Genomic DNA, 10,846 nt, shown 5'->3' with positions numbered 1-10,846 from the left:
TGTCATGCTGGGGTTCGGTTCTCCACACGGCAAACCCCATCAGCCAACGGTTACATGTGGGTACTCAAAGCAAAACTACCCGTGGCTGTGACTGCATCTGGCCGCCCCATCGCCCCACTCCCTTGCTGCTGGCTGGGCAGCCCAGCTGGGAGAGTCATGTTTCCCTGGTGAGTCACAAGCAAGTCCGTCGGCACAAGCCCAGAATACTCCATTCTTTAAACAACAAAAAGTGTGAAAACGTAGAGCATATGTTCATCTTTTAAATGTTTTTCTGTTTATAGCCATCAATGTGGCTCCATTAACAAGATTCCAAGGCAAAAAATGATATTGAAGTGGAATTAAATGTTATAAGTACGTATCAGTCATGTGCAATAAAACCATTGCCAGGATGTCCTGGCTAGACCCAAACCAGGCATTCCATACCCAAAACATTAGAGTTAAGGTCACACTTACAAGAACCTGAGACATGTTGAAGTAAGAAACGCACCTGAATTCACCCAGGCTGGCAGGAGGCTGAGTGGGGCCAGCAGCTGGGACCCCAGACCAGAAGTGGGCTGAGCAGCTCAGCCCGCTGCCTTTCTGGGGTCCCGGGCACTGATCCCACTCAGCCTGGTGATGGTCTGGGGTTCCATTCACCAGCTCCTGCCAGCTGGGGTCCCGGCCGCCAGCCTGCTCAGCCCACTGCCGGCTGAGTGAACAGAACCCCAGGCCAGCAGCTCCCCAGGCTCAGTGGCGGCAGGGACCTGCAGCCTGCTATTAAAAAGTAAATCGGCTTGTGTGCCGTAGGTTGAGGACCCCTGTTCTAGTGTATACAGTGTACACTGTGTGTACTGTACTTTATGGTAATTTTTGCTATACGTGATTTTCCTCTTACGCGCTGACCTTAGAACCTAACCCCCGCATAAGATGTGACTCAATTGTGTTCATTTTTGAAAGTTTATAATAAGTGATGCTCCGGGGCGGGGGATGCAGGGTGAAAGTTTCGCCGAGGGTGCAAAATATCCTTGCACCGGCCCTGGTGCCACATCTGCCACCAGGCTGCTGGTAAGGCCCATGGCAAGGGGGCCCTGTGCCAAGGTACTGATACGTAAGAACAGTCCATCTAGCCAAGTATCCTTTCTCTGTCAGTGGCTAATGCCTGGTGCTTCAGAGAGAGTAACAGAACAGAGCATCCATCCAGTGATCCATCCCCTGTCATCCAGCCCCGGCTCCTGGCAGTCAGAGGCTAAGAACACCCAGAGCATGGACTTATGTCCCTGCTCATCCTGGCTAATAGCTACTGAGGGCCTAACATCAGTGAACATATCTAGTTCTTTTTTGAACCCCATTATAACTATGGCCTTCACAACATCCCTGGCAATGAGTTCCACAGACCGACTGTGCGTTGTGTGAAGAAATACTTCCTTTTATTTGTTTGTTTAAACCTGCTGCCTATTAATTTCATTGTGTGACCCCTTCTTCGTATATTATGTGAAAGGGTAACAACACTTCCTTATTTACTTTCTCCACACTATTCTCAATTTATAGATCTCTATCACATCCCTCCTTAGTCATCTCTTTCTAAGACGACAGTCCCAAACTTCTTAATCTCTCCTTATACAGAAGTTGTGCCATAGTCCTAGTCATTGTTGTTGCCTTTCTCTGTACCTTTTCCAATTCTAATATATCTTTTTGGAGATTGGGCAACCAGAATTGCATGCAGTATTCAAGGTACGGGTATTAAAAGATCTGTAAATTCTTGTCTGACTTAGTTGGAGGGTTCTGTCCTGCCCTGGAGTTTGGAGGTTGCACAGCCCCGGGGGGCTGCCTGGCCAAACCTGAATGGCACTGTAATCCTGTGTGCTAGGTCACACTACCCAGAGCAGGGAACTGGGCCCAGCCTGCAGGACAGAAGCTGCTGCTGGAGGGAGAGATTTTCATTCTATAGGGTTTTTTTTCCCCATATTTTTGAGAAAAAAAAGACCTCTAATTATTGCCCCATTTTTCAGATGTGAAACTGAGGCACATAAAAATTTAGGACTGGGTCAAGATGGGGTTGGAACACCACTCTTGTGAAACTCACTAGGTTAGATCTGAACCGCAAGACCAGCCTCCCTCTGATGTTTAAAAATGCATCCTCCTGCTCCACCAGCACAGACTCTCACCATGCGTGCTAGAAGAGAATCACTGTTTGCTCTCAGCAGTATAGGGCTTATGACACCCAGCTGAGCCATTCTGAGTCCATCCTGCAGAAAGCAACGACACCCTGACACCCACCAGCAAGAAAGTCCCAGCAGCACCTGGCTCCCTTCCCCTCCCTCCCATTCAGCAGCTGAGTATTATTAAATCCTCAACACCCAGCAAAAGCTCTAAACAGAACAGGGTTTGAATAGTCATTTGCAGAGGGTAGGATGGGAATTGCAGGGGGGAAGCTTGGCTGACTAGAGTTAAATGACATTGGGCAATTACTGGCCCGCTCTATCTGCTGAGAAAAAACTCTGTGAGGTCCCTGGCAAAATATAGCTCCCAAAAATAATATTTTTGTAACTATTTCAGTGGCCATGGTAACACTGCGTAGTTGGGGTTTTACCCCAGGACATCAGGCATTGGCTTGGGTTCCTGGCTGGAGCAGGGAAAGGGGAAAGTGCATTTCAGCGAAGGACTCAAGCTTCTTTCTGTCCTGCAACGGAATTGCATTTCCCGAAGCTGCCTGCAAACAGCTCCGTTGGTTCGCTGTGGCATGGTGCGCTCCCCATGAGCGAGGGGGCAAAGGCAGGCCTGTCCCATCTGTCGGGGAAGGCAAGGCGCAGCATTGGAAATGCGGCATGCGGAGGCGGATCTCTCACATCCTCCTCTCCCGCAACCCACCCCCTCAAGGCATCTCCCAGAGCGCGCTGCTCTGAAACACCCTGCGCTTGTGTCCGGGCCAAACAAAGCAGGTCCCCGCCCCTGTCTCCCTGTAAGATCTCACATCCAGAACTCAGAATTATGAAGGCCTCTTCAGGGCACGGATTGTGCAGACGGGAAGTTTTGATCCCAGTTTTATTACTTAGAGCATAACCTGAACTCTGTGCGAAGTTGCTCTCATTTTCCTGAGCAGGGGCAGGGGCATTGTAGGGAGCTCCCAGCTAATCCAGTCCCAGCCTTTCCCAGCAAGGGGTGGAGTGGGGAGCGAGGCAGGAACACTGGCTGTAGGGGGAGCGGCCGGCTACACCAACTCCAGCCTTTCCCAGCAGGGGGAGCTGTGGGGAGGGGGCAGGCGTGCTGGCTGTGTGGGGAGCTTCCAGCAGAGCCTGGGATACGTGGCAGGGCCAGAGAGGGGAGAAGGGAGCTGCATAAGGGGAATGGAAGAGAGGGAAATCGCTGAGCCCTGCTTCTCTGACCCTCACTAGCTGCCCGAGAGACTCTGGAGGCAGGCAGCCAGGTGGAGGAGGGGAGGAGAAGGTAGGTGGAAGGAGGCTGGAACCAAGAAACAGGGAGCCCTGCCTGCAGTGTCGGCGCTGCTCAATGGGCCATTCTCCCTGAGCGCTGGGCCCCATGTCAGCCACACCCTGAAACAAGCAACTCTATGGAGCATCACCCCGCTGAGCCAGGCCCCAAATGGGGAGGGGAGCCGGCCCCTGCGCAGAGCCAGCTGCACACATCCCGGGCACCAGGGGAATGGAGACCGCAAGGGGCCACCTGCCCCAGCACCCATCATTAGGGACCTCGAGATGCTCCTGCGAGGAGCGTTCCCAGCCAGTCCCACGATCAATGCTCCGGCCAGGCCAGGGTGGGACCCAGGCTGCAGTTCAGTCCTGGGGCTAGGATTTACCTCGGCCTGGATCCCGGGGGGCTGGGGGATGGTGTTGAACACGCCCAGTCGGAGAGCACTGGCTTGTCTCTCACGGCCCCTGTCATGTATTCACCTGCCATCCACTATCCTGCCATGGCCTCGGAGCCTGCCCGGAGCATTCAGCCAGCCCAGCACATTAGGACTGTCAGCAGCATTCTGCATTTGTGCAGTGCTTAGCGCAGTGGATCCTACACCTACCGTAATCCACCTAATAGACAGACATAGCAACAGGGCGCAGCTGCCTGTTGTTGGTATCCAGCTGCACAGGCTAGCCCTGCACCCCGTGGCTGGCATGGATTCGGGCTCACTGCCTGGTACTGCAGCCACCACAGAGGAGAGGAGCAGGATTTCATTCTGATTTGAGAAACAGACCGGAGTCACTCCGTGGGGACCCGCAGCCACACATCCTGGGGCGGCTGTGAGATCCCAGTGCAATGGGCACAACTGACCGGGACAGAAGATGGATGTGTCCCCAGGGGCCGGGAGGACAGGGTCGGGGGCTATGCCTGGCACTCATCCTCTCCCTCCCAACTGCTGATTCCCTCCATGGCACGTGGCTGTTACCCCATCAACACACAACAACACTGTCATGGCAGCCAGGCCCAGAGGTCAAAGCGGGATCCAGCCTGAGGCTGGGACTAGTGCAGGAGCTTGTAGCGACGGCCTGGTCTAGGGCTGGTCCCAAGGATCAGAGTCCGAGTCAGGTTGCAGGTTAGCAGGCAAAGTCCAAATCAAGGAAGGGCCAAGCTCAGGCATGTGGATAGTCATAGCAGCTATAGAGATCTGGATACTTCCTGGAACACCTCTTGGGTTTATATAGGGCAGGGAACCAATCCCATGAAGCGGGATTTCCTAGGTCTGTGTCCATAGGGGACAGTGGACGGCCAGCAGGATGGAAGCATGGGGATGTCAGCTGTCTGGCAGTACCATAGGCCTGTGTTCTAGGCCCACAGGGCCTGACAGACATCTCTTCTGAAACCCTCAGTCTGACAAAGCCCCCTCTCTGTCCAGCCAGTGTCAGGAGTATGGGCTCCCTCCTTACGCTGGCGCTACAGCCTGGACCCTGGGGTGCTAACCTCCCAGTGCTCCCTGCTCTATAGCCAGATCTCTCGCTGGTCACCAGACTTGTGTCTCAAGATACCTGACACCCTCTCAGGCCCCCAAGGTGACTTGGGAGTAGCTACACTGGCATTTACCAGAGGAGGGATGTTCTGGAACAGCTGCTCATTGGGGACAAAAAACCCTAACTGGCTTTGAGACTGAGCTTGGTAAGTTCGTGGAGGGGAGAGGATGATAAGACTGCTGACTACAATGGCACATAGCCAATCCATGACCACTACTAGCCAAAACCTCCAATTGCAAGATATAGGACACCAAATGGGAAGGGCTCTGAGTTACTGCAGCGAATTCTTCCCCAGGTGTCTGGCTGGTGGGTCTCGCTCTCAGGGTCAGGAAAGAATTTTCCTGAGTCAGACTGGCAGAGACCCTGGGGGCTTTCACCTCCCTCTGCAGCATGGTCACTTGCAAGTTTAAACTAGTGTAAATGGTGGATTCTCTGTAACTTGAAGTCTTTAAACCATGATGTGAGGATGTCAGTAACTCAACCAGAGGTCAGAGATCTGGTACAGGAGTGGGTTGGGGAGGTTCTGTGGTCTTCAATGTGCTGGTTGAAAGATCAAACTCAAAAAGTAGTTTAGCGACAGTTCACTCTTGGACTGGGGGAGGATGTATCTAGTGGAGTCCTGCAGGAATGAGTCCTGTGACCTGTGGCTAGTCAATATTTTCATTATGACTTGATAATGGAGTGCAGATTATGCTTATAAATCTGTGGATGACACCAAGCTGGGTGGGTTTGCAGGCATTTTGGAGGACAGGATTAGAATTCAGTGTAACCTTGCCAACTGGAGAATTGGTCTGAAATCAACAAGATGAAATTCAATAAAGACAAATGCAAAGTACTTCACTTAGGAAAGCAAAATCAAAGTCACAGCTCCAAAGGGGGACTGGCTAGGTGTAGCACTGCTGAAAAGGATCTGGGTGTGATAGTGGATCACAAATTGAAAATGAGTCAACAGTACAGTGCCGCTGTGAAAAAGGCTAATATCATTCTGGGGTGTATTAATAAGAGTGTTGTATGTAAGATGTGGGAGGTAATTGTCCCACTCTGTGCTGCAGTAGTGTGATGAAATTAACAGGCAGCAGGTTTAAAACAAATGAAAGGAAGTATTTCTTCACACGATGCACAGTCACCTGTGGAACTCATTGCCAGGGGATGCTGGGAACTATAACTTTGTTCAAAAAAGAACTAAGTAAGTTCATGGATGATATGTCCATCAGTGGCTATTAGCCAAGCTGGTCAGGGATGCAACCACATGACCTCAGCTGGAGTACTGTGTCCAGTTCTGGGTGCCACACATTAGGGGAGATGGGGACAAATTGGAGAGAGTCCAGAGGACAGCAACAAAATAATCAAAGGTTTAGAAACCTATGGGAAAGATTAAAAAAATGGAGCCTGGTCAGTCTTGAGAACAGAAGACTGCGGGGGGACCTGATAACGTCTGCAATAAGTTAAGGGCTCTTATAAAGAGGATGAGGATCAGTTGTTCTCCATGCTCACTGGAGGAAGGACAAACAGCAATGGGCTCACTCTGCAGCAAGGGAGATGGAGGTTAGATATTAGCAAACAATTTCTAACTCTCAGGGCCGTTCAGCTCCAGAACGGGCTTCCAAGGGGAGTTGTGGAAGCCTGTCACTGGGGCCTTAAGAACAGGCTGGACAAACCCCTGTCAGGGCTGGACTAGGGTTACTGTCGCAGTGCAGGGTGATGGCCTCTCAAGGCCCTTCCAGCCCCACATTTCTATGGTCCCATGCTCCACTGAGCAGGCACAGGCTCATGCCAGGCTGCCAGGAGGCCAGCGGAAGGCCAGTTGTGGATCCAGGAGCCTTCCTTGGCGCCCAGGAGATCATCCATCCCCCGCCCTTACACTTAACTTGGATCTCAAGGAGCAGGGGGTTCCCTGGGTCCCTCCATTCCCTGGGCGCCCCCTAAGGCTCTATCCCGAGTGCAGCACTGTCCTCCACCCAAGCCACGAGGCTGATAGGCCGGCTGGCCCAGTGGGCTGGGCACTAGCATGAGCCCTGGGTTCAGTCAGTCCCTGGCCGTGTCACGAACTCCCTGTGTGGCTTGGGCCTCAGTTTCCTTCCTCGGCCCTGGGAATGGCAGCCCTGCCCTGCCCCTGGGAGTGGGTGAGGGTGAGTACCAGACAGCTAAGGAGCCTCCAGAGACTCTGGAGGTGGGAGCCTGGTACGTACCATAGACAGATGGGTTCTCATGTAACAACTCCCCTCGCTGGCTCAGATTGGTGCTAGGGTTAATGGGAGCTGCGGGCACTCAGATTGGAACACCCTCCGTGCTGGGAGGGACAGGCCTCATCTCCACTCCTGGCCATGGCCCCCATGGGTCAGCACCGCAGTGTGCCCACCCTGCACTCAGCGGGGTTTGAGGCTCCGGCGGGACCTTTACACCTCTCAGCACAGGGCCCCTCAGCACCAGAGTGTGTCTGTCACAGAGCAGACTGAGCCAGACCTCCTGAGGGCTGGGCATCAGGAGCAAAGCGCAGAGCCTGCAGGGAGCTACGGGACCGGGCTCATGCCCCAGAGCTTTTGCAGACCATGTACGTGATACTCAGCCAGCTGAAGTGGCCAGAGTCATCCAGCCACTGCCCCAACCCTGCCAGAAAGTGTGGGAGTCTCAGGGCTCTCTCCCTTGCCCCCCCCAGGGCTGGGATCACAGAGGTGCCCCAGTCACAAGCTGGGGGCCTAGGCCTGTACCTCAGCTCCCTCGTAATACCCACAGGTGAGTCTCAAACCCAACGTGGCCCAAGGGGAAGAGGTTGCCTGCTCCTCCAGTCCAGGCCTCACTGCTGAGCCAGCCCCACGCACCTTTCTCAGCTGCGGGCGCTTGCTCCCCAGCCATGACTGCTGTGAGCCAGAACTCAGTGTTCCCACAGCTCAGAGGCACTATAGAGGCGGTGAGCCGGACTTTGTAATTCTCTTCGGCTTGTCAATGTGGCTGCTCTCCATAGTTCTTTGCATGGAGCCAAGTGCCTCTCTGCCCACATAGTGCTGGGGCCCTAAAGGACTGGGCAGGAGTAGAAGCTACCTCCTAGATGTTGTAGCCCTCAGAATATTCCACTTTCCCCACCTGGAGATTGAGGCCCGTGAGGTGTCTGACTGTCCTTTGGCTGCTGAATAGCAAAAGCTGAAGGAAGGCCCAGGGTTTGAAAGTCTTTGACCAGGCCTCTGTAGCTTTCATGTCACCCTCTCATACCGAAGGTACACCCCAGCTTCTCTGCGGGGGGTGTGGGGCTCACTTGCTAGCTAGGGAACACAGTGATGATGATGATGATGGGTGATCACTCATTACCGAGTTGTGATCATCTTCCATGGGAGTTATGGGTCCTCAGGTGGCTAATAAGACCAAGCCTTGAACCACAAGCTCTGTTGAAATGAGGGCAGATGTTTTCAGGCTCAGCAGGAGGCTGTTGACCATGACTGAAAACCAGTCTCTCCTTCCTCCTGTGCCTCTTGTCCTCTTCGGCTTTTCGACCAGCAAGTTCAAAATGCAGGGGACCATCACGTAGGACTTCACTCCATTTTAAGCTATCCTGGGCAAGTGTCTCCCTGCGGTTCTTTCAACCCAAAGCTCTTGGTAACTTTTACTCTGTGCGAGGTAGTGTCAGGAAATAAATCAGGGGAGACACAGCCAGCCGACTGATAAATGGCTGGCACAAACAGGACAACACAAGAGTAATTTCACTTAAAGCTAAACTTTACTTAGCCCTGGTCTACACTACAAGTTTAGGTAGAATTTAGCAGCGTTAGATTGATTTAATCCTGCACCCATCCACACGACAAAGCCATTTTTTTTGTCGACTTAAAGGGCTCTTTAAAATCAATTTCTGTACTCCTCCCCGACGAGGGGATTAGTGCTGAATTTGACCTTGCTGGATCGAATTTGGGGTTAGTGGGATGCAATTTGACAGTACTGGCCTCCAGAAGCTATCCCAGAGTGCTCCACTGTGACTGCTCTGGACAGCACTCTCAACTCCGATGCACTGGCCAGGTAGACAGGAAAAGCCCTGCGAACTTTTAAATTTCATTTCCCGTTTGGCTAGCGTGGCTCTCAGCACAGGTGACCATGCCAGTCCCAGAATTGGAAAAGAGCTCCAGCCATGGACCGAAATGGGAGGTCTGGATCTGATCGCTGTTTGGGGAGAGAATCCATCCTATCCGAACTCCATTCCAAAAGGCGAAATGCCCAAATATTTGAAAAATCTCCGAAGGCAATGAAGAATAGAGGCTATAACAGAGACCCACCAGCAGTGTCATGTGAAACTTAAGGAGCTCAGGAAAGCATACCAAAGAACCAGAGAGGCAAAACGGCCGCTCCGGGTCAGAGCCCCAGACATGCCGCTTCTATGATGAGCTGCATGATGCCATTCTAGGGGGTGCCTCTACAACTACCCCATCCCTGTGCGTGGACTCCATCAATGGATTTTTCATGCACCAGGGATGCGGATTTTGGAGATGAGGAAGAGGGGGAGGAGGAGGACATTGAAGATCGAGCACAGCATGCAAGCAGAGAACATGTTTTCCCACGGCAGCCAGGAACTGTTTAATCACCCTGGACTCAGTACCCTCCCAACCCACCCAAGGCAGGCTCACGGACCTTGAAGGCGGAGAAGGGACCTCTGGTGAGTGTACCTTTGTAAATATTGTACATGGTTTTAAACAGCAAGAGTGTTTAAATTTGCCCTGAAGACTTGGGATGCATTCGCGGGCCAGTACAGCTACTGGAAAAGTCTGTTAACGTGTATGGGGATGGAGCATAAATTCTCCAGGGACATTTCAATGAAGCTCTCCTGGATGTACTCCCAAAGCCTTTGCAGAAGGTTTCTGGGGAGGGCAGCCTTATTCCGTCCTCCATGGTAGGACACTTTATCATGCCAGGCCAGTAGCATATAGTCTGGAATCATTGCATAACAAAGCATGGAAGCGTATGGTCCTGGTGTTTGCTGGCATTCAAGCAACATCCATTCTTTATCTCTCTGTGTTATCCTCAGGAGAGTGATATCATTCACGGTCACCTGGTTGAAATAGGGGAATTTTATTAAGGGGACATTCAAAGGTGGCCATTCATGCTGGGCTGTTTCCTGTGGCTGAACAGAAATCATCCTCGTTGTGTGCCATGCAGGTGGGGGAAGGGGTGAAGCAATCATCCAGAGAATAGGGTGTGGGAAGGGGGGTTAGTTGGGTTTGTGCTTCACATTAACCTGAAAACTGCAGCCCCTCCTTTTAAATGGCCAACCCATTTTAAATGGCCAACTCAACAGGTGCTTGGTATGGGAAATGAGGGCACTGCTGTTTGAAACCATGTAATGTTAACAGCTTAGTTCACCATGAAAGACTCTATCCACTGTTCTCTAAAATGTGTCTTTTTAAATACTACTCTCCCTTTTTTTCCTCCCACAGGCAACAGGGGAAGTGGGATCTAGTGGGACTGGAGCTAGGACTCCTGGTTTCTCTTCCCAGCTCTGATTGGGGAGTGGTGTCTAGTAATTACAGGGGCTGAGGGCTGGGAGTCAGGACTCCTGGGTTCTATCCCCAGCTCTGGCAGGGTCTAGTGCTTAGAGTGGAGGGCAGTGAGGCTCCTGGGAGTCAGGACTATCCTTCACTCAGGATCTCAAGGAAGTGCTGGAGTCAGAGCTAGGAGGAAGCCAGCCACCTTCCAAAAACATGCCAGGGTCTGGGTTTGCAGCTCTCAGGATGTAGTTGCTTGTGGCCAGAGGGGTCACTCCTGCCAGAAGCCGCGTGTCATTCTGTGCCTTCAGGGCACAGAGGCTGCACTGAGGCATCCATGCTTTGATCCCCAAAGCTGATCCCAGTTCTGGGGGGGCTGGGAGAGGGGGAGCTGATATGAGGTGGGGACATGGCACTGGGGGTGCTGCCTCTGGCCCTCCCCCATGCCCT

The sequence above is a fragment of the Gopherus evgoodei genome, chromosome 7 (assembly GCF_007399415.2).
Source record: "Gopherus evgoodei ecotype Sinaloan lineage chromosome 7, rGopEvg1_v1.p, whole genome shotgun sequence".
NCBI lineage: Eukaryota > Metazoa > Chordata > Testudines > Testudinidae > Gopherus > Gopherus evgoodei.
This window is presented reverse-complemented; position numbering follows the sequence as displayed.